This window comes from Schistocerca cancellata, chromosome 5, assembly GCF_023864275.1.
Source record: "Schistocerca cancellata isolate TAMUIC-IGC-003103 chromosome 5, iqSchCanc2.1, whole genome shotgun sequence".
Classification (NCBI taxonomy): Eukaryota; Metazoa; Arthropoda; class Insecta; order Orthoptera; family Acrididae; genus Schistocerca; species Schistocerca cancellata.
In genome coordinates, this window is record NC_064630.1 from 217,945,341 (window position 1) to 217,971,115 (window position 25,775).

Genomic DNA, 25,775 nt, shown 5'->3' on the forward strand with positions numbered 1-25,775 from the left:
GGATCAGGAGTGCGTGCCATAGGGCGAGAAACGCTCCGTCACATAGTGGCACCCAGTTCCATGGAACATTTTTGCTGAGCAGTTGGTGTAAAGATTAAGCGAATGCTGCAGCATGTGGAATCAACCGCCAGTAATAACTGAGTTGTCCAAGCATGACTTCAAATGAGATTTATCTCTGAGCACCGGCATCCTTTGAATAGCCTCTACATACTGAGGGGTAGGGCGAATTCCAGAAGCACTAAGCACATGTCCCAAGTATTCCTCTTTTCGAACGAGGAGGGTACATAAGACCTTCTTACACCCCAACTGAACTTTATAAAAAATGGAAACAAGAGCATTCAAGTTGGATGGCAGATCCTCCAGAGACGGCCCGACACCAGGATGTCATACAGATAATAGTTGTACCAGGAACATCAGGGACTAAATGTTCAAGGTATCTTTTAAAACTGGCGAGCGTGTTCGCGAAGCCGAACGGCAACCGATTATACTGAAACAACACTAAATGAATGTTGATTACAACCACTTCCAGAGAAGCTGCGTCAGGTGGCAGCTGTTGATACGCCTCCAATACAACAAATTCCTTCATAAAAATCAACAATCACAAAACTTACGGACATTTAAAACTAGGAAGCGACTCCTCACCCATCTAGCATAGCTCTTTCGCTCTGGCATGAGACAGTCTAATCGGGAGCGACCGATCGACCGCCGTGTGATCCTCTGTTAATGTTGTTGTTGTTGTGGTCTTCAGTCCTGAGACTGGTTTGATGCAGCTCTCCATGCTACTCTATCCTGTGCAAGCTGCTTCATCTCCCAGTACTTACTGCAACCTACATCCTTGTGATTCTGCTTAGTGTATTCATCTCTTGGTCTCCCTCTACGATTTTTACCCTCCACGCTGCCCTCCAATACTAAATTGGTGATCCCTTGATGCCTCAGAACATGTCAAGTTGTGCCACAAATTTCTCTTCTCCCCAATCCTATTCCATACCTCCTCATTAGTTATGTGATCTACCCATCTAATCTTCAGCATTCTTCTGTAGCACCACGTTTCAAAAGCTTCTATTCTCTTCTTGTCCAAACTACTTATCGTCCATGTCTCACTTCCATACATGGCTACACTCCATACAAATACTTTCAGAAACGACTTCCTGACATTTAAATCTATACTTGATGTTAACAAATTTCTCTTCTTCAGAAACGCTTTCCTTCCCATTGCCAGTCTACATTTATATCCTCTCTACTTCCACCATCATCAGTTATTTTGCTCCCCAAATAGCAAACCTCCTTTACTACTTTAAGTGTCTCATTTCCTAATCTAATTCCCTCAGCATCACCCGACTTAATTCGACTACATTCCATTATCACCGTTTTACTTTTGTTGATGTTCATCTTATATCCTCCTTTCAAGACACTATCCATTCCGTTCAACTGCTCTTCCAAGTCCTTTGCTGTCTCTGACAGAATTACAATGTCATCGACAAACCTCAAAGTTTTTATTTGTTCTCCGTGGATTTTAATACCTACTCCGAATTCTTCTTTTGTTTCCTTTACTGCTTGCTCAATATACAGATTGAATAACATTGGAGAGAGGCTACAACCCTGTCTCACTCCCTTCCCAATCACTGCTTCCCTTTCGTGCCACTCGATTCTTATAACTGCCATCTGGTTTCTGAACAAATTGTAAATAGCCTTTCGCTCCCTGTATTTGACCCCTGCCACTTTCAGAATTTGAAAGAGAGTATTCCAGTCAACATTGTCAAAAGCTTTCTCTAAGTCTACAAATGTTAGAAACGTAGGTTTGCCTTTCCTTAATCTAGCTTCTAAGATAAGTCGTGGGGTCAATATTGCCTCACGTGTTCCTACATTTCTACGGAATCCAAACTGATCTCCCCCAAGGTCGGCTTCTACTAGTTTTTCCATTCGTCTGTAAAGAATTCGTGTTAGTATTTTGCAGCCGTGACTTATTAAACTGATAGTTCGGTAATTTTCACATCTGTCAACACCTGCTTTCTTTGGGATTGGAATTATTATATTCTTCTTGAAGTCTGAGGGTATTTCGTCTGTCTCATATATCTTGCTCATCATCATATATCGTCTGTTAATGCCGTCATACTAATGCGGTTTGGAGGTTCACGGAATTAGCAAACCGCTGTCTCGACCGTTTTCGACTTAGCAGACCTTGGTGTCGGTACTTCTCATTCAAGTAGCTCCTTAGTTGGCGTCACGCCGGCCGGAATGGCCGAGCGGTTCTAGGCGCTACAGTCTGGACCCGCGCGACCGCTACGGTCGCAGGTTCGAATCCTGCCTCAGGCATAGATGTGTGTGATGTCCTTAGGTTGGTTAGGTTTAAGTAGTGATAAGTTCTAGGGGACTGATGACCTCAGAAGTTGAGTCCCACAGTGCTCGGAGCCATTTTTTTTTTGCGCCACGACGACGAGACGGACCTTTTCCGGTTTCCCACTACAGAAAAATCCCTGGCGATACCAGGTATCGAATCCTGATCCTTCGCATGGCAGTCAACCACGTTAACAATTCAGCTGCGGAGACGTATGGTGCGGGAATAATACATCTGCAAAAAATAATACTAGCCATTTGTGAGGAGACAGTTGATCAAACCACGACGAGTAAAAGCGATACTAATGAAAGTGATGCGAGCAAACCGCTCGTTTTCCCGCTGTTTTCGAAATTAAACAGTGGCGTATGCGTGTCACGTGTGTTGACAATTACGTATTGACTGCTGGCAAACAAACAGCTCGACAGGGAACCTCTCTCACACACCACACACGGAAAACAATACGCAGCGCTGAATAACGAATACATCCAAATACATGCAGAACGCGCGGCACGTTCGACCTCGATGCTTCCCGTGGGTTTGCGCGGTAGGGCAGGAAATTCGCCGTCTGCAGGGAAAGTCACCGTAGATGTAGGTAAACGGGTACGAGATAGCAATAGCTGTTTTAGCTAAAGCGATGAAATACGTTATGTAAAATTTAACATTGTAGAATTTTCACACTGTCACGGCTATTTTAGCAGGTGGCTGTTTTCCTGTCATAAGAGGAATAAATGAAACTTTCGTCTAATAAATAATTCTTCGTGGAAGCTGTAACCAACCACAGTGAATCAAAACAACATGCACCAAGCACAGTTAAGCACTCACAGGCTTTTGAATGTTCATTTCTCTGCCAGCCGACTTGCTCGGCAGAATAAAGAACAAAAGATAAGCGAATAAATCTTGTTGTTGTTGTGGTCTTCAGTCCTGAGACTGGTTTGATGCAGCTCTCCATGCTACTCTATCCTGTGCAAGCTTCTTCATCTCCCAGTACCTACTGCAACCTACATCCTTCTGAATCTGCTTAGTGTATTCATCTCTTGGTCTCCCTCTACGATTTTTACCCTCCACGCTGCCCTCCAATACTAAATTGGTGATCCCTTGATGCCTCAGAATATGTCCTACCAACCGATCCCTTCTTCTGGTCAAGTTGTGCCACAAACTCCTCTTCTCCCCAATCCTATTCAGTACCTCCTCATTAGTTATGTGATCTACCCATCTAATCTTCAGCATTCTTCTGTAGCACCACATTTCGAAAGCTTCTATTCTCTTCTTGTCCAAACTATTTACCGTCCATGTTTCACTTCCATACATGGCTACACTCCATACAAATACTTTCAGAAATGACTTCCTGACACTTAAATCTATACTTGATGTTAACAAATTTCTCTTCTTCAAAAACGCTTTCCTTGCCATTGCCAGTCTACATTTTATATCCTCTCTACTTCGACCATCATCAGTTAGTTTGCTCCCCAAATAACAAAACTCCTTTACTACTTTAAGTGTCTCATTTCCTAATCTAATTCCCTCAGCATCACCCGACTTAATTCGACTACATTCCATTATCCTCGTTTTGCTTTTGTTGATGTTCATCTTATATCCTCCCTTCAAGACACCATCCATTCCGTTCAACTGCTCTTCCAAGTCCTTTGCTGTCTCCGACAGAATTACAATGTCATCGGCGAACCTCAAAGTTTTTATTTCTTCTCCATGGATTTTAATACCCACTCCGAATTTATCTTTTGTTTCCTTTACTGCTTGCTCAATATACAGATTGAATAACATCGGGGAGAGGCTACAACCCTGTCTTACACCCTTCCCAACCACTGCTTCCCTTTCGTGTCCCTCGACTCTTATAACTGCCATCTGGTTTCTGTACAAATTGTAAATAGCCTTTCGCTCCCTGTATTGTACCCCTGCCACCTTTAGAATTTGAAAGAGAGTATTCCAGTCAACATTGTCAAAAGCTTTCTCTAAGTCTACAAATGCTAGAAACGTAGGTTTGCCTTTCCTTAATCTTTCTTCTAAGATAAGTCGTAAGGTTAGTATTGCCTCACGTGTTCCAGTATTTCTACGGAATCCAAACTGATCTTCCCCGAGGTCGGCTTCTACTAGTTTTTCCATTCGTCTGTAAAGAATTCGTGTTAGTATTTTGCAGCTGTGGCTTATTAAACTGATTGTTCGGTAATTCTCACATCTGTCAACACCTGCTTTCTTTGGGATTGGAATTATTATATTCTTCTTGAAGTCTGAGGGTATTTCGCCTGTTTCATACATCTTGCTCACCAGATGGTAGAGTTTTGTCAGGACTGGCTCTCCCAAGGCCGTCAGTAGTTCCAATGGAATGTTGTCTACTCCGGGGGCCTTGTTTCGACTCAGGTCTTTCAGTGCTCTGTCAAACTCTTCACGCATTATCGCATCTCCCATTTCATCTTCCTCTACATCCTCTTCCATTTCCATAATATTGTCCTCAAGTACATCGCCCTTGTATAGACCCTCTATATACTCTTTCCACATTTCTGCTTTCCCTTCGTTGTTTAGAACTGGGTTTCCATCTGAGCTCTTGATGTTCATGCAAGTGGTTCTCTTTTCTCCAAAGGTCTCTTTAATTTTCCTGTAGGCAGTATCTATCTTACCCCTAGTGAGATAAGCCTCTACATCCTTACATTTGTCCTCTAGCCATCCCTGCTTAGCCATTTTGCACTTCCTGTCGATCTCATTTTTGAGACGTTTGTATTCCTTTTTGCCTGCTTCATTTACTGCATTTTTATATTTTCTCCTTTCATCAATTAAATTCAATATTTCTTCTGTTACCCAAGGATTTCTACTAGCCCTCGTCTTTTTACCTACTTGATCCTCTGCTGCCTGATTCCCGTGTGTTTAATTAAACCATATGTCCATTGCCTATCATCGTTTGAAAAGTGCAAAGAGAAAATGTTTTTAGTGACACTTTTTCGAAAGACGCGTTTTCACTGTTATTGTGCAGTTGGTAATCTGTAGATTGTTCCTATACTTTATCCAAGTGTGGAACCAAGAAGTAAATGTTTCACATATTCATTACTAGAAGGTACATGGTCTTGTTGTCACGCAGCGCCTCGCTCGGGAATTTCAAAAGCCATTTCTGTGCATATAACTGATTCCTTTTGTTTCTAAAGATGCTGCTGAAACATAGTTGTCAATGCAAGCCTGTAAGATCTCCATATAGCTATTAAAAATTATTTCTCTGAAAAAGAAGAATGGGAAAATGTCGTTCTATTGAAAAGAGTAAAGACCATAATACATGTATGCTACGCCACGTTTATCAGTTGCAAAACACAAAGACTGTTTGACGATGCTTCCAATTCTTCCTCAACAGCACAGAGAGATTTACGGTAAACGTTGCAACGTCTGATCCCAAGAATGGAATTGTCTAAGAAACAGAAGCCAGTACTGAAAGTTTCTTTCACTAATTCAGTTTTGCTATTCTCTTGTGAAAAAAAAGTTAGTGAAATGAGAAATTATTTTTATCAACTAAAGCTCTACTAGTTAAAATATTTCTGGCACGTTTCTGTGCTTGTATTATCATAAATAAACCGTCGTACCTCCGTTTTAATGGCACTTCAAACAAGAATGTTGTTATTGACACTTAGGACAAGTCAGTTTCCTCATATTGCCCTTTCGACATTTGTAATAAATTATATACTTTCTAATTTGTCACATCATTTTTTTTCATGGATGAGGTGGACAGCATAATACCTTCTCAATTGTTGGATACAAATAAGCTACGTACAAAGGAAGGTACATTAATTTAAAATTCTCCTCACAAATGTGAGATTTGGCACTTACGACGTTTTCCGCTTCGACCGTTCATTGGATTTTCGGTAATGTCTGTTGCCTTATGTCTTCTCAGATCTGCCAGTGGAGGTCTACAGTCAATAGACACAGCAATGTGATCAATAGAGGGGGGAGGTTTTTAGGTGCAGGTTTTTGACAATTCATACAGTTCTAGATTCTTTATTAAGACTTTTTTACCTGTGACGTAGTATTTAGATAAACTACTGTCATTTACATAACTCGCGTTATCCTACAACATCTCGTTGTTCTTTAATTTCAACATCGCTTTACACGACATATCATTTTCGTTTTACCACTATGATATCATTTTGTTGATTATACTTCTCCAAAGATCGTATCGATAGAACTCGAATGGCTTTGTAGTGGAAAGGCGCCAGCACCAGATGAGATATCTATAACACTTTACAGAGATTACGCGAAGAAACTTGCTCCCCTTCTAGCGGCAACGTATCGGAGGTCGGTGGAGTAACGAAGGGTACCTAGCGACTGGAAAAAAAGCTCTTAAGGGAACAAAATTGACAAACGGAAAGTGTGATCGGACCGTTAATGTTTACAATATACGTAAACGACCTAGTAGAATGCGTCGGAAGCTGTTTAAGGCTGTTCGCAGATGGTACCGTAGTCAATAAGAAGGAAGCAACGCCTGAACATAGTAACGGCTTCCAGGAGGACCTATAGAGCATTCATGAATGATGCAGGCTCTGGCAGTTGTCCGCGATCGTAAATAAATGCCGCATATTGCGCATATATATATATATATATATATATATATAAAACAGGAAATTCACTGCTCTACAAGTATACTATTGACGACAGACTACCGGAAACAGTAACCACCGTAAAATATCTGGGAACATCTATTGGGCGCGACCTTAAGTGGAATGGCGCCATAAAACAAACAGCAGGAACAGCAGATGTCAGAGTGAGGCTCAAAGGAAAAATCTTAAGGAAATTCAATTCATCCAACTAAAGAGGTTGTAAACAAGGCGCTGGTTCCACCGATTCTCGAGTGCTGTTGATCAATCTGATTCTTACCAAGGAGGACTGATAGAAGAGACAGAGAGGAACCAACGAAAGCGGCACATTTCGTCAAGCGATCGCTTAGAAGGTGCGGGAGCCTTACAGAGACGATCAACAAACTTCAGTGGCAGACGCTATTAGAGAGGCGTTGTGCATCACAGAGAAGTTTTACTATCGAAATTTCGAAAGGACAGTTACCGAGAAGAGTTGCACAGTACATTTCTTTCTTCCACATATGTCTTGAGAAATTACCACAAAGAAAAAAAATTCGAGAAATTCTTCCCGAACGCCATTCCTGAATCGAACTGGCAAGGGGGGTTCAGTTAGTATCCTCCATTACTCACGATCAAGTCGCTTGCAGAGTATTAAAGTAACGTATGCTTTTTGACAATAAGTACTTCAATATATGTGTTGCCTGTGGCGGAGAGCTCGGGTTTCCGTTTGTAACCACGCGACGAGATGGCTCTTCTCTCTAATAGTATTAGTGTAACAACGCTAATTAGTAATACTCTTTGTAAGACATAACATGTTGTACACGCTATAGTTACATAAATGTTGTGTGATTTGTAAATCAAGTATCGTGTTAGACAGAAAATCCCAGCTTTCACGACATAAAAACTAGTGCCTAAACCCGGGAGATTTCCACGATTGTTGCTGCAACAACGCGATTTTTAACGTACTACACGCATAAATACGAACAGGAGCTCACTGCAGTGATTTGTCACCCCAGGCAACAGACTCTTCCGACGACAGCCGCCTACGCACACAGTTAAGTTTAACTACGTTATCACTCCAGACATTTTATAGTGCCATTTTTAAAGGCAGTTGATTACGTTATTGTGCTCTATAACGCTATTGCAGTTGCTCGGTTCTCGCTTTAACTAATTATCAACTCTTATACTACGCGTGTTGATTGTTTATGATCGTTAGTTCTTTAACAAAGTACGTATTATCTTGATCCGCTTAAGCAATTACAATCAGTTTTCGATGACTGGCACGGAAAACGTTGACAGCAAGCGTCAGTTACAACACTTGAAAAGAGGACGGCCGACAGCAATTGGTGTAAAGATTGCGCGAATGCTGCAGCATGTGGAATCAACCGCCAGTAATAACTGAGTTGTCCAAGCATGACTTCAAATGAGATTTATCTCTGGACACCGGCATCCTTTGAATAGCCTCTACATACTGAGGGGTAGGGCGAATTCCAGAAGCACTAAGCACATGTCCCAAGTATTCCTCTTTTCGAACGAGAAGGGTACATAAGACCTACTTACAACCCAACTGAACTGTATAAAAAATGGAAACAAGAGCATTCAAGTTGGATGGCAGGTCCTCCAGAGACGGCCGGAGACCAGGATGTCATACAGGTAATAAGTTGTACCAGGAACATCAGGGACTAAATTTTCAAGATATCTTTTAAAACTGGCGAGCGTGTTCGCGAAGCCGAACGGCAACCGATTATACTGAAACAACACTAAATGCATGATGATTACAACCACTTCCCGAGAAGCTGCGTCAAGTGGCAGCTGTTGATACGCCTCCCATACAACAAATTCCTTAATAAAAATCAACAATCACAGAACTTACGGACATTTAAAACTAGGAAGCGACTCCGCACCCATCTAGTATAGCTCTTTCGCTCTGGCATGAGACGGTCTAATCGGGAGCGACAGATCGACCGCCGTGTGATCCCCTGTTAATGCCGTCATACTAATGCGGTATGGAGGTTCACGGAATTAGCAAACCGCTGTCTCGACCGTTTTCGACTTAGCAGACCTTGGTGTCGGTACTTCTCATTCAAGTAGCTCCTTAGTTGGCGTCACGCCGGCCGGAATGGCCGAGCGGTTCTAGGCGCTACAGTCTGGAACCGTGCGACCGCTACGGTCGCAGGTTCGAATCCTGCCTCGGGAATAGATGTATGTGATGTCCTTGGGTTGGTTAGGTTTAAGTAGTGATAGGTTCTAGGAGACTGATGGCATCTGAAGTTAAGTCCCATAGTGCTCGGAGCCGACAGCAAGAGCTGATATTACACGTATTTTGAACGAAGTTCACGACTTTAATGACACAACTACCATGGAAGATTATGAACATTCCAAGAATCAATTGCAGGAACTATGGTGTACACTAACAGATCCTGATACCAAAAGGCATGATCTTCTCGATGACGCTGATTACGCTGCTGATGTTCTCAAATGTGACCACTACACAGACGCAGTCAAGTGCGCTTTGTCCGCACTTGACGGGGAACAGAGGGGAAGCTTACGAATTCCGTGGCTCACACTACCATAAGTGATAAACAACCTGCTAAGACCTTCACTTAAGTTGCCCCAGCACCTAATATCAGATTTCCCACTATGAAACTTGAGACGTTTTCTGGAAATGATGATAACTGGGAACAATTCCAGCAATCGACCCGTCACGAATTTCTCTCGTGAGTCAATCTCTTCATCTCAGAGCAGCATTTGGCAACTACGTCGTCAGCTATTTACTGGATGTATTCCAATCTCTGTCTTCCTCTACACTTTTTGCCCTGTACAGCTCCCTCTAGTACCATGCAAGCCATTACCTGATGTCTTAACAGATGTCCTCTCATCACGCCCCTTTTCCTTGTCAGTGCTTTTCCACATATTCCTTTCCTCTCCGATTCTGTGCAGAACGTACATATTGTACATTATATGTCTCTCCCTACAGCTTACGCCTATTTTTCTCATGATTTCGATCATTTTGCACCATTTCACACTGTCGAGAGCTTTTTCCAGGTCGACAAAGCCTATGAATATGTCTTGATTTTTCTTTAGTCTTGCTCACATTACATAGGCCAACGATGGAAAAAATTTTTTGCTGAAAATAACTTATTCTTTTGTTTTTTAGAGTAGGAAATCCAGATATGATACTTAAAGAACTGCATCACCCACCATTCCTTCACATTTTACAGTTAAATTTATTGAATTAAGCAATTTTCAAAGAATTTCAGTGCTTTTATACAGTTAAAATTACTTAAAAGGGAGGTGTAATGAATGTAGATGACGTTGGAAGCACTGCTGAAAAGCATTTGCTCGCAAAAAGGGTCGATTCTATTTTTTGTGTTGACAGATGGCGTTTTGTTTATTGTCAACCTAACCTCACATTCCCGTTTCCTGTACATGTGCTCAGTACAATGTCTAATCGTGGTTGTAAAAATTCTGCTGGCAGTTTTTGTTATATTTGTGGTGAATTTGTAATAAAAAACACCAAAGAAACATTACAGATTTTGTGAAAGAGGTTTATCTATGATACTTGGATCTAAACTTGGTGATCAAGATAAATCTTGGGCGCCACGTAAGGTATGTTATGTGTGTGTTGAAGATCTGAGAAAATGTTCCAAACAGGAGAAAAAAGCCTTTAGATTAGGTGTTCCTATGGTATGGAGGGAGCCAAGAAATCATCCCGATGATTGCCACTTTTGCAGTGTTAATATTACTGGTCATAATTCGAAAAATAAGAAGTTAATAAGCTACTCTAGCCTTCTGTCCGCCATCTGACCAGTAGGGAATGGTGTAGATTTGTCAGTTCTTGAAACAACAGGAGATTTAAATTCTATACCAACAGTAGTATTTTCTAATGTACAATGTGATTTAGATGAAGCAGATGATTATGAAATCCATTGTAATACTGAAAGTCTAGAGCCCAAATTGTTTACTCAGACCGACCTTAACGATCTGGTTAGGGATTTGGGCTTAACGAAAGAAACATCAGACTTGCTAGGCTCTAGATTAAAAGAAAAGAACTTACTGGCAGTTGAAACCAGCATATAGATATATAGAAAGAGAGAGCATCAATTTTCCAAGTTTTTTCAACAATCAGGTGATTTAATGTACTGCTCAGACATTCCAAGTCTGATGAATGAGTTTGGTATTGAATTTAAAAAAAGGAAGACTTGAGGCTGTTTATTGATTCATCCAAAACTAGTTTAAAGCTGTTTTACTACACAATGGTAACATGCATGCATCTATACCTGTTGGACATTCTGTACATATGAAAGAAAGCTATGGAAACCTAGAAATAGTGCTAAATAAAATGGGCTATTCTGCTCATGGTTGAATGATATGTGGTGATCTAAAAGTAACATGCTTGCTCCTTGGCCAGCAAGGTGGCTTTACCAAATTTCCATGTTTATTGTGTGAATTGGACAGTAGGGCTGGGAATCAACACTGGTGCCGAAAGAACTGGCGTGTGTGGGGGTCTTTAAAATCTGGTGAAAAGGACATTATTCGCAAAAACCTTGTAGATCCAAAAAACGTACTCCTTCGACCTTTACATGTAAAGTTAGGCCTAATGAAACAGTTTGTGAAGGCTTTGTCAGAGATGGAACATGTTTTAAGTATCTCTGCCCAAAGTTTACACACCTATCAGAAATTAAACTTAAAGAAGGCGACGTTGTCGGATTTGACATTAGAAAATTGATTTTTTATGTTAAATTTGAATCCACAATGACCTTAAATGAGAAAGAAGCATTGGTATCATTCAAGCAAGTCGTAAAAAATTTCTTTGGACATGAAAAAGACCCAGAATATGTTTCTCTTATAGCTACAATGTTAAAAAAGTTTAAAACTTTAGGATGCTTAATGAGGCTGAAAGTTCACATTCACCTTGAATACTTCCCTTACAATATGGGAGATGTTAGTAAGGAGCAAGGAGAGCATTTTCACCAGGACATTAAAGTGATGTAAAAACGCTACCAAGGCCGCAGGAACACCAACATCATGGGGGGACTACAGTTGGTCACTTCCCCGAGAAGTTCAGCAAGCGACTCATCCTAGAAAAAGCTACACAAGAAGCTTCAAAGAATAAAGAGAAAGAAAATATAAACCAATTCCAGTTACAAGTGAAAGCTCTATCAACACATAGCATTGTTTTTAAATAGCTTACTGTAAATACAAACCACGCTTATGTTGTAACGAAGCGTTTCATTAATGGAAAATAGAAAGACGTGCACAAGGAAGAGATGATAAAATAAGGACAATAATACTGCACACACCAGAGGGATAGCAAGTAGTTTGTCCGGTTCAGCTGGTCCCCCTCCCCCCCGCCGTCACCCCTGTAAGTTGACCAGGATGGCGAGGATGTTGGAAATTGAAGTCGTCGGGACATTTATATTTCTGATTAATAATACGAGGGTTGTCCAGAAAGTAAGTTCCGATCGGTCGTGAAATGGAAACCACAGTGAAAACCAGAAACGTTTTATTTGCAACAGCTAGATACACCTTCCACCTACTTCTCTACATAATCGCCGCTCCAACTTCGAGTACTATCTTAGTGTTGTATCAACTTTCCAATATCCTAGTCATAGAAAGCCTGTGCTTTCGGCCAGTTATCTGCACTGGTCTGCAGCTCGTTGTCTTTGGAAAAATTTTGTCTTTATAACCAGCGGTTCTTGTGAGCAGAAATGAAACTCAGGGTTAGCCAATTACGGGCTGTATTGTGGGTGATCAAACACTTCTCATCAGAAACACTGCAGGAGCGTCTTCATTGCCCCTGCAGTGCGCGGCCGAGAATTGGCATGAAGAAGGCACTGCTCGACAGTTGTGTTATGTGGGCTGCATGACAGAGGCGAAATCTCTAACCAGGTCCACATTCTCGGCTGGAGACGCTATTACTCCCTACGAATCTTTACGTGCTCACTGTCAACTCAAAACTGAAAAGAGAGATGCAACACGATCGACGGGCATACTAGAGACACTGACCAACACATCTGTACAAAGCTTTACCAGATTTTCCCAGTGGTTTCTATTTCGCAACCGATCGGAACTTAGTTTATGGACAACCCTCGTACTTTTGTAAGACGTAACACGCTGTAAAATCTTTCGTTTTATAAATGTCCTGTGGCTTGTACGTAAACTGCTGTGTTAGACAGCAAATCGCTGCTTACTATTGTCATTCCACGACAACAAATCCCTCTTTGTCACTCGGACTTTAAAAAATAGAAATGCAACAAAATGCTTACTGTCAATTTCTGCACTTGCAGCGGTTGATAGAATGTCAGGCAATCGATGCAACTTCAGTTCTACCTACAAAAGTTACCTTTCCTGGTGGGATTGTGCTTTATTAAAAGAAAATGATTCGAAACTCCAGGTAACTCTCTTAGTCAATACAAATTAATATTCTTTTTCAGACAATTTATATTTTCATATTTTTCCATCTCTTCAGGTGCAACAGCAATACAAGGATTTCAATTGAGCTGCTTCAACCTGAAATTTAGTTCCAGGATCACATAGCAAAGAAGAACAAATCCCACAATACATCAGTCACAGAGTTTACAAAAAGCATGTCGTAGATATTAATCCACAAGGGTATAAGTTAACATTACATCGGGTAGCTGACTTTATAATGAATTACAGAAATTTACGTCCCGTTGTTAATAAAAATCAGCTACGAATACCCGTAGGAAGTGGCACAACGCCTCAACGTGAGCAGCCTTTCTACGTTTCACCGTCCCCTACTGACTTCTGTGTTGGTACTACAGTCGACTGAAGTTAGTGTCTTCACAGTCGGAAAGTTTGACTGAATTAGACATTCACGATACATACTACATCGTTGCATCACACATTACACCACATTAACTTTATTTAAATAACAGTTCGGTACATGAGATCGTTTCACCGTTATTGGTTTCTTTTCTTGACTAGAGGAAAATATACGGGAAGTCCAATAAGTAACGCAATAATTTTTTTTTTTACTGAGAAAGTGTTGGTTTCACTCAGGATTCCAATAAACAGTCCGCGTGCTTAGCTGGGTGGTAACGTGCTCGCCTCCCATGCAAGAGGGCCCGGGTTCGCTTCCCGGCCGGGGTGGTGATATTCTCCGCTCGTGGGGTGGGTGTTGCGTTGTCCTCATGATCACTTCATGTTCATCACCGGCGCTCAAGTCTCCCAATGTGCCGTCGGCTGAAATAAGACTAGCACTTGGCTCCCGGATGGGGCCTCCCGGCCAACGATGCCATACGCTCATTTAATTTTTTTCCAATACACTACATTATTTCCCACACTTTTGCTACAAAACTCTATTTTTTAACATAATCTCCGTTAAATGCGACGACCTTACGCCAACTTAATGGGGGGGGGGGGGGGCATGTGTGCTTGAGTTGTACAACTCTACTGGTCGACATCGGAACCAACATCTTACTGCGTAAAAAACCTCCTCATCATCCACGTATTATTTCCAGCTGAGTGCATCCTTCATTGGGAAGTCGGAAGGTGCGAGATGCGGACTGTAGGGTGGATGAGGAAGAACAGTCTGATGAAGTTTTGTGAGCTCCTCTCGGGTGCGCAGACTTGTTTGAGGCCTGACGTGGAGAAGAAGACGTTCGTTTGCATTTTTGTGGCGACGAACGCGCTGAAGACGTTTCTTCAATTTCCTGAGTGTAGCACAGATGTGTGCGGCCAGCCGGCGCACGGGGAAAGGGACACGTTTGCGCGACCTTTTTCCGACAGCGATATATGCCTCGCCCAAAGACTCACGGTGCTTTTATTCACTGTCAGGTCTCCGTAGACATTCTGCAAGCGCCTACAAATACGTGAGATAATCAAGTATTCCGCCGAAAGAAATTCATTGACTGCTCTCTGCTTGGAACGCAGCACCGTTACAGAAGCCATTTTCAAGGCTACGTACAGTGCCACCACATATCGGAACTTCGTGAAACTATAAACTATAAACTCGAATATCCCAGGGCGTCTCATAACAAAATGCGCATTTTTCAACAGAAACTGTCCAAGAAAAATAGGTGTTGCATTACTTATCGAAAACCCCTCGTATTTTAGTATACTGTCGCCATCCGCTCTCAGCCCTCGCCATTGTCAACGTTTGAATTAGGAAACAAACGAAACAGTTACCTGTTTTAGCTCAAATTGGCTCTGAGCACTACGGGACTTAACTTCTGAGGTCATCAGTCCCCTAGAACTTAGAACTACTTAAACCTAACTAACCTAAGGACATCACACACATCCATGCCCGAGGCAGGATTCGAACCTGCGACCGTAGCGGTCGCGCGGTTCCAGACTGTAGCGCCTAGAACCGATCGGCCACTTCGCCCGGCCCCGTTTTAGTTGCCGAAGCTGACCTTACCTAAGGCAAGTGAAAATGAAGTGTCTGCTGCATTTTCGCAGCACATATCTCTGAACATCAACAATGCTAGATAAAAATTATCTAATTGTAAATACCGTTTGATCAGATGAAGTTCAGGGTCGACCACATGTTCCTCAGTCAGCAGGGGCAAAACATTTCCCCAGTAGACCCGTAAGTGATTTAAAAATTTTGAGGAATTTATTGTTTCCTCATGATTTTCCCTTAAGGGCTACTACAGTGCACTTCCAGTGTCTGATCAATGTTATAAACATAAACAGGCCAACAGTAAAATTACAGTAAAATCCGTTTTGAACTAATAGATTTTATAATTTGCTTCCATTTAAATCATTTCATGTTGGTTCCGTCATAAGCCTTAACTTCGCAATTAACTCTTTTTACGTCATTAAAATTTTCGTATGCATAACATTTCCAACATTTTGCGCTCTCGAACTACTACCGCAAGTTGCAAGATCTATTTTCTAATCGATTTATGTGTAAAACTACATCGTGTCCCTGCTAACGCACAATTTGTGGGGTAATGGTTACCGTAACATAAAACTTGCAGTTTGTAGTAGAAACAAAATCATTTTGAAGTCTATGACAAAATGTTTCCACAGTGCTTCATCAACTGACTGTACTTTAATCTGCAATATTATTAATAACTGCCTTTAAATTTTATTTTTCCTCATAAAGGCAGGTTATTTAATCCACAAAACAATATGCACGGCCGGCCGCGGTGGTCTAGCGGTTCTAGGCGCTCAGTCCGGAACCGCGCTACTGCTACGGTCGCAGGTTCGAATCCTGCCTCGGGCATGGATGTGTGTGATGTCCTTAGGTTAGTTAGGTTTGAGTAATTCTAAGTTCTAGGGGACTGGTGACCACAGATGTTAAGTCCCATAGTGCTCAGAGCCATTTGAACCATTTGAACCAATATGCACGAAACAACTGATTTCAACTTACCACGACTGGTCTGTACTAATTCCACAAGGTTCTCATTGACGAATTCGTCTACATTCTTAGTTTTGATTTTCATGACATTATCAAAATTGCTTGGCTTCACAATTGCATTCGGAACTTGTATGCATTTTTGCAGAGTCGCCAGACCTTTTGAAATTGATCCACGGAAAACTTATGAAGCGACGATGATGACTGCCATGCGGTACACGTGCCAGGAAAAGCACAACTTAGAAAGCGCACCTTTAACAGCCTTAGAAAAAAATCAACAGTGGTCATAACAAGTCACTCAATCTAAAATACTCTCTTTTTGCCGTCTTTGTTATTCTCGAAATTACAATTTTCGTCAGGCTGTAATGGATTTGATGAAGTCTTATACGCTAGGGAATTGTCAGTCCCCTTTTCCTCAACGCAATTCCCGACTTCAGAAATACTGACTAGCAGGCTAGAGCCCATTTCATCCAAGCGCTTGAAGGTAGCAGAGACACTGACTGATTCTATATTTTCATCATCAGTATAATTACTGCGATTTTCGATGGGCATATTTGAATTTTACTCACCCTTTTCCTGTCATATCTCATCACAGGCAGTGTAGATGTCTAATCCCTCACTTTCATTTTCGGTTTTCATTTGTTTAAGAGGTACGTAACCTTACTATTATCGATAATTTTTTCACTCTATTCGCTGTGATTTTACAACTCACAATGCACAAAGTTCTACGTAAACCAGATTCATGTAACGCGGCTTACCTGCAGCTCATTGTTGACTGTGAAAAAAAACTGAGACACAGCTTCAATCGCTGTCGAGAACACTCTCGCTCCGCACCGGTCATCTCACAAGGAACCCATTGAGTGCGAAGTCGTAAAAGACCAATGATGTTTACAGCCTTCGACGCCCCACATATTGTCTACCGTGCAACCACAAAATTGGCTGCTAATGGCAACAGGTGGCGGGACTGGGGGTATCCAATGTAGGGCCCAGCATGAGGCTACGGAGAGTAATTGAACTGCTTAGTCGACGAGTAGCTCAGAACGGTGATACAGTGCTAGTGGTGCTGATACAGAGCAGAACAATGGCAACTACAAACAAAGCAAATTTTCATGATGTCTTCAACAACAGTTCCTTAAGGAACCACATCCTGCCTGTCTAACCCATGTTAATTTAGGCAAGTATTTGACCCACTTCTGGAAAAACCATTTGATGCATCACCTTAATATTTTTACTATATGTTACATGGTGCTAATAGAGTCAACTTTACTAAAATTTACTTTATACATTTTATAGTTTTTAAGAAATGTTTTTTAAATTTATGAACAACAAATATTAATTTTTTTCTGCAGAAAATATTTTTTTGTGAACTTCCTAATGGGGTAATATTAATGAATGTAGTACCAGATGTGGCTTTTTACGTTATGCAGAGTCTCTCAAAATTTCATTCATTTGTCTATGTTAGTTTCCGATATAATGGGGCATACGTACTGAAAATTTTAGTTTGCGGAAAATTGACTTAAAGAAAAACTTCTGAAATTTGTTACTTACAGTTAATTAAAACTGTCCTGCTGCATATGATAGCCCTTCTTTGGCCTCTAGCAGGTCTTCCAGCTTCTTTTTCACCTTCTTGGATGTTTGTCTTGCTTCCTTGGCCACATTAGATGCAGACCTGTCTGCATCGGCTATCCTCATTTTATCATAATGTTGCAGCCCAGTGATCATATTTTCACTAGGATTAATTCCCAGATTTTTCAGTACCCAACACTTTCCAATATTACCACAATTGAATGTAATAACAGCATCATGAACTCCTAGTTTCATTGTATGCATGCCTGCAAATACAGTTTTAGGAACGCAGTTCCAAATTATGCTGTTGAAACATTCATTTGGGTTCTGTGTCTGCCAATGCAGACATTTTCTTGGAAGGTCAGGATGAGCCAAGTCCCTGGAAATAGGTTTAATTGCTGTAATAACAGCAGCAAGGAGAGAATGCTGGCGAGAATAAGATTCTCCAGTTGCCTGAGCCCTATTCTATTTGCACCACAATTTTTTTCCTGATGGACACAATCCATGGCATGGCTTGTCATCAGTAGAGGACTTACTGAGTAATAGGGCCCAAACGTCTCTCTTCATTGCCTGCAGATTTTCTTCATTTCTTCTAATTGCGTGCCCATAGTATACCTGCAAATTTTCTATAACAACTACCCGCAACCACACTTGAAAAAAACAAACCGCGTGTTTGAAAGCGTGCAATATAGGAGATATAAAGATCTAAAATATATGCAGAAAAGTAGGTGACAGAAAAGTGGGCGTGGCACATAAACACACGTGGTAGGAAAATGCTCTTTAAGTGCACGAAAAAATTTTTTTTTCAGCAAAATCCTTTTCAGAGTACTTAAATGAAACCTGAATCTATAGAAATGTGATGAAAAACCGAAAATCGATTTTTTTCGACCTGGACCACGATGTGGTCCCCTTACGTAGTCATTTCGTCAGAAATGAACCCATGGAATTTCGCAGAGCGAGAAAGAAGTGCAGGTGAAATATTAACGTTTCTGCAAGACGATGCAGTGGGAATGTGTGGTGTCGTACACGCTAGACTGTGCAGAGAGTGTACGAGAGTAGTACAATGATGACGACATGTGCTTAACAAGCGAAAGTGTTATTGAAAGAGATGCATGCAATTCGTCATCCTTGTCGGACAGGGAGCCATAAATCCGTTCTCCAGTCAGAACGTAGTAAAGTAGAAGACTTGTCCAACGAGCGGGCACTGAACACAATTACATAAACGGAAGACCATCGGCAGCACAGTAAAAAACAATTATGAACAGATTTCGAATAAATCCGCATCAATATGACTGTGGAGAGCGTAAGAAAGACTACGGACATTCGAGGGAGGTCAAGGCGCACTTGTTACAAAAACTGGTGTTTCCGCGTTTCAAGGATGCTGGATACAACTTAACAGGATGTGCGTGACATGACCAACTACGTTACGCTGACAAAATTGCGCGCGATATGGATTACAGGATTTCAAGGGAAGCAGTGGATGGTTTTATAGCTTCAAATAGTGCTACAGAATTGAATGACGTAAAATAACGAAATTTCAATCAAAGAGTCAATGTGACGATGAACAGTGAACTATGGAATCGACCTGTAAGTTTGTAGATGAGATAAACAAACTTATCCCATCGCGTAATAAGGAGTTTGTTTTCAACTCCTACCAATCGGGATTTGGATAGGAAATGCATATGAAAGGTACTTTGAAAATTAGAGGTACGAAGAGAGTTGTATCAAGACAACTAACATCAATTCCTTAACTCATTCGTTTACAATTATGTCAACTGTTAATCTGGATGGTAAATTGGCTGGAAAGTTATTTATTGTGCTGCGAGAAGTTGGAAATGCTCTCGCCCCAAATATTTTTTGTCGTATGCGTCATCGTGCAAGGGCAGTAGGGAAAATTTACGTCACACCAAGCAAGGGTGGGAAAATGGTCTTAAGTAAACTATAACTTTGGTATTAGCATTACCTTTGGCCAGTAGCTGGTCAAAATAACGTTTTTCCGCTTGATTCCTGATCTTCGTATAAAAACCATACTTTTTTAGAGCAAAATAATCCTCCTGGAAATTGTGTGACTTTGCAATTCATACCACCTGGAAGTACTGGACGAATTCAGCTTCTGGATGTTTGGTTTTTCTCTTAAACATATTATCGCTCTATCTGCAACCTACGCCTTAAAGGATACCCAGTTTCACGATAAGCTCACGACAGACTGTTTCGTATTCCGTTGCACGCCATCACGTTCTATCAGTTCTCATTACTCCGTTACACCAGTATGTTCTATATGTATTCTCAAAGAGTGGATATCCAGCTGAACGTCCTGCACGGCTTGTAACTCCCAAAGAGTTCACCTTCGAACTTGATGGTCACTGTGATCACTGTGGCACGCCATTTTTCATTCGGTGTTCATGGTGCAAGTTAATGGTGTGTTTTAACATTTCCTGCTTGTCAACGATGTCCATTTTGTGAAGTGTAAAACTTACACCCATAGAAGGTTGATCTCTACACTTCCCATACATTCATTTTCTGTCACTGTCCTAATGCACATGGTGAGTCATTAACAGCAAATATTTTTCCTATCATAAATGCTAACACAAAACTTTCAAATGAGCCTTAGTAAAGATTGAACTTGCGACCTCAAACTCAAAGAGTTCGTCTTGAGTTTGTTGACAGCGCATCGAGAGATGTTCATATATAAATATGGTGCTTATTTTCAGTAGTTAATATGAAATCAATAAAATGCAGTTGTACGACAATTACACAATGAGCACTACCCACTGTTACATCGCAGAAGGTGGCAGTAGTTCCAGAGACGATGACTTTTTAATTGTACTGAAATGTACCGCTCAGTGGTAGCACAGTAAAAAAAAAGCCTTTTGCGAACGAAAAAAATAACACAATATTGTTGTTGATGTGGTCTTCCGTCCATAGACCGGTTTGATGCAGCTCTCCACTCTCCGGCCTACACTATACTGTGCAAGCCTCTTCATCTCCCAGTACCTACTGCAAACTACATCCTTCTGAATCTGCTTAGTGTATTCATCTCTTGGTCTCCCTCTACGATTTTTATCTTCCACACTGCTCTCCAATACTATGTTGGTGATTGCTTGATGCCTCAGAACATGTCCTACCAACCGATCCCTTCTTCTACTCAAGTTGTGCCACAAAGTTCTCTTCTCCCCCGTTCTATTCAGAACCTCCTCATTAGTTATGTGATCTACCCATCTGATCTTCAGCATTCTTCTGTACACCACATTTCGAAAGCTTCGATTCTCTTCTTGTCTAAACTATTTATCATCCACGTTTCACTCCCATACGTGGCTGCACTCCATGCTAACAAATTTTTCTTTTTCAGAAACGCTTTCCTTGCCGTAACCAGTCTATATTTTATGTCCTCTCTACTTAGACAATCATCAGTTATTTCGCTCTACAAATATCAAAACTCATTTACTACTTTGAGTGTCTCATTTTCTAATCTAATTCCATCAGCATCACTTGATTTAGTTCGACTACGTTCCATTATCCTGTTTTTGTTGATGTTCATCTTATATCCTCCTTTCAAGACACTGTCCACTCCATTCAACTGCTCTTCCAGGTCCTTTGCTGTCTCTGACAGACTTACAATGTCATCGGAAAACCTTAAAGATTTTATTTCTTCGACATAGATCTTAATTCCTACTCCAAATTTTTCTTCTATTGTCTTTACTGCTTGCTCAATATACAGGTTGGATAACATCGGGGAGAGGCTACAACGCTGTCTCACTCTTTTCCCAACCACTGCTTCCCTTGCTCGCCCCTCGACTTTTATAACTGCCATCTGGTTTCTGTACAAATTGTAAATAGCCTTGCGCTTCCTGTATTTGACCCCTGCCACCTTCAGAATTTGAAAGAGAGTATTCCAGTCAACACTGTGAAAATCTTTCTCTGAGTCTACAAATGCTACTACAATGTACTGCTTCAAATTAGCGACTGATAGTTGTTAGCCTTGCATTTTGAAAGAGAAAGCTTCTGTCGAGTGCGTTTTGTTGTGAAACTGATAGCCATTTTAGTTTATGAAGGAGGATGTGCGCACCAATTGTCGAGACGGCGGAAGAAGTTCCCTGACCGCTCGCAGAACTGTTGCAAGTTTTCAACTGCGATGCGCTAACGGTTGCAAACGCAAATAGTATTTGTCTACAAATGTGCGGCACCACGAGGCGTTGCGGTAGAGACGTTCACAAAATAGCGTTACGTTATTCGTTGAGGTAGGTCCGCGAATCTACCGCGCCCAGCCAACTGCAACTATCAGGAATCAGATTACGCAGATTTAACTATAGTGAGTGGGGAACTGGGAGGGTGACTTTTTCGTTCCCTACGAATGCAGCATGGATATCCTTAATGTGACCACGTACACATCCTGTAGTTCCGTCACTCAGTCGATCGCCGTCTCCTTTTGATTTTATTATAGCTTATCAGTAACTTCTGGAGTTTTTTGACTTATAATCTTTCTTTCCACATGAGCTACGCATCGTTTATGAGCACTAAAATCCTGTATGTTCCAGCTATAGAAACATGAATTTAATTTTTCATATTTCGTATTATTTGTACAATACTGTTTGTAATTGCTTCAGTGTGATATAATTTTTACAGTAGTTTTTAATTTTCTGTATCTTTCGTGTTTAACGTCAATTTATGATACAACATTTCACTCTTTTAGTGTGGACAAGACAAGCAATGCACGGGCTCTAGGAAAAGTGCAGCAATGTTGTTGAAGAATGTATTCGTACATCTTAAAAAGAGACGGTCCATTTGCATCATTATCCCGCCACTTACTGTTGTTAACTTCGTGCCACGTATAGGTGTTGAAACACAAATATCGGTATTTTTTATCCGTATTGCACAAAACTTAATGTACATTTGTGAAATATGGATACTGTGAGGCGATTTTTTTAGGTTCGTTTTGAAGAAAATGGTTCAAATGGCTCTGAGCACTATGGGACTCAACTGCTGTGGTCATAAGTCCCCTAGAACTTAGAACTACTTAAACCTAACTAACCTAAGGACATCACACACATCCATGCCCGAGGCAGGATTCGAACCTGCGACCATAGCGGTCGTGCGGTTCCAGACTGTAGCGCCTTTAACCGCTCGGCCACTCCAGCCAGCGGTTCGTTTTGAAACTAACGGGAAATTTCAAAGTGTACGCTCCTGTTGTTTCAGCAAATGTTGCAATATTTTGTAAATGCAGCATGCGTTACGGTCAAGGTTCGAAATAAAATAGCGCTAGCACTTACCAAAATGTTTGAGGTGTAGGATCTTCTCCAGCCATAAACTAATCAAGAAGAATTTAAGAAGAAAGCCAATCTTCTATGTACAAGATACGAGTGGGAGAGCAATAAAATAAAATGAATAAAAAAACTCGAAACTTTGCGGTTCTCCCACGTATGATGCCAATGTTCCAACACTGTGGTATTTTGATGAACTTTAATTAGAGGACAAGTAGATGAGAATAGATTTTCGCCTAGCTGTGTCTTCTTTTTCGAAAGTGAGTGCAAAGTAATTCGAACAAGTTGTTAAACGTTTGATTGTTGATTCGGCTGTAATCATCGGGTTCCGAGCGTAATATTTCCTTTGCAGATATTCATGGCATATTAATCTCTGAATTGCAGCCATTCCCTAGATCAGTGACTTGTTTTCTTTTTCTTATTAGAGGTAAAGTCAGCGCAAAAATGCATTTTTAAGCATTGTTAGCGTTAAAGTACTTCGCTACACGATAAGCGCAGCGTGACAGTTGTTTCAAAGTGCGGTCAAATTTGACAGGTTTTGTTGCTACGTCTGCTTGCTTGTTTGATAAAACATGGCTAGGAAAGATCCTGTTTGACAAACAAGTCTGGTCATTTACTAATGCCTCAGGATCATTATACAACAATTTCCGTACATCTGCAAGGAACTGGATTTTGTAAAGGAAACGTAGCGACTTTAAATTGCGTAATAATTTGTTTTAGTTTCATTCCAACCTCATGTAAAGATTTTTATTACTATAGTTCACTTTTGGATCACTTAACATATGTTAATTTTTACGCCGTTAATCGACACTTTCAGGTCACTTAAATGATAATTTTCCGTCTTATAGGTAATAACAAATCATCATCCTCATATCTAGTTTCGCTTTAGGTATTCTTGCCTGTTCCAATATCAGCTAAACTGTTTATGAGTACCAAAATCCTGGTCAGCCTTCATATTTGTAAACTAAATTAATTCCTAACAGAGGTAGGTGCACCCACTGACACTCCCTCCCCGTCTCCCCCTTGTGGATGCTCCTGATGAGGTTGGCTCCTTTGGCACACCAACGGTTCCCCAGATAATGAAACATTCGTAAACAACAATCTCTTACACAGAAGAGAAAATAAAATTAATACCATTGACTAATATAGAAACTGAAGGAGATCGCCGCCCGTTAGATAACCTCATTACCAATCTCACCCACCGTGGCAACACCGTATACAAACATAGATATGCATACAACTAAGTATTCGTAATTATAATCCACTGAGTACACGTGACAATCTTTGCCCTACGACTTTCTGAAACTTTATTGAAGACACACAGTAAAAGAAAACATAGAGCAATGAACACCTACAAAACCAATCAAAGTTATTACTACAGAACCCATGTCTCTCAGACTCTGACTGCAGGTATAATCATGTTTGAGCAATCTCTCCTTTCAATTTTTTCCCTAACAATCTAGCTCAGTTCATACTGAGACTATAGTAATGCAGTTCATTTACTCATCAACTGCCGTCGCTACTATACCCACTTAATCATTCACAACTAAACAATATAGTGCAAAGTGAACCTGGAAGAGATGCCTTTCTGTTCAAGACAATCTTTGACCAAAATGTTTTGTGTGATACAGCCTCCTGGTCGCAGCTTCATTAGAAACTTTCATTCCAGAAATCGCTTTCTTTGGCAGTACATCCATTCAGTGCATCAGTTAATCTGTCTTCTATAATAATAACAGAACTGTAAGACAATCGCGTCTGTCTTTTTGTCTCTTCGAACATGCTAATCTCGAAAACCACTAGACCAATTTTCATGGGGTTTTCAGAAGTAACTTGAGCGTAGCTTGGGACGATGTGTAGGCTTTATTCAATCAAAATTGGATCATAAAAAAGGTATCATGGTTTAAAGTTTCATCTAAAACCGTAGATTATATCTGTTTGAATACTCTAATTTCCAAAACCACTAGAGGAATTTTCATAGGGTTCTCACAGCTAACTTGAGCGTAGCTTGTGGCAACTTAAAGGTTTTATTTCATCAGAATCTGATCACGAAAAAAAGAAACGAAGTAATGTAAAGTTTTAGGAGTCTGCACAGCTTAGTAGCTCGGGTTAATGACGGCGTAGCACACCAAAGAACGGCCAGATAGCGCTGTTAGTTTCGTAGTGCACCAAAGAACCGACAGGTGGCTCTGACAGTTTTCTATCTTTAGTTTAGTTCAGTGACAGAAATATTTTCGGAAGTATACGTCAGCGACAGAATAAGGGACGCTATCTTATCTTCACGAATACAAACTAACAGTGAATCTTGTTGGCTCGGATATAATAATTCCTCGACTTCGCTTTTTGTGTGAAGAACTTCAGAAAATTGTTTGTTTCAATAGGTTTAATTTACTTTTGAGTTCTTGGCTAGGAAAAACGAATTTATTGCTAAAATGATCCTACGAGTGTTCCATTTCTACCGATTGAGGTACTGAACTCTAAACAGACATTTCTTTAACTTTCTACGCGAAGTGCGTGCGTTAGTAACAGCTACATTCTTCATCACTACAACCACACAGGCAAAATTAGGAATCACAAGTCGAATCGCACATAATACAACTTGTCAATAACCATACACGTATTTAACACAACATGATGCATCAAGGCCTAATCGCACTGCATACATTTTGACGTTAATCTTACATCCATATTCTTACTCGACTATCAAACGTGTCTTGTTTATAGAG

General features: G+C 40.8%; 1 pseudogene; it reads right to left on the reverse strand.

Moving 5' to 3' along the window:
• Window positions 1–25,775, reverse strand: part of LOC126188453 (uncharacterized) — a 189,065-nt pseudogene that overhangs the window by 71,661 nt on the left and 91,629 nt on the right.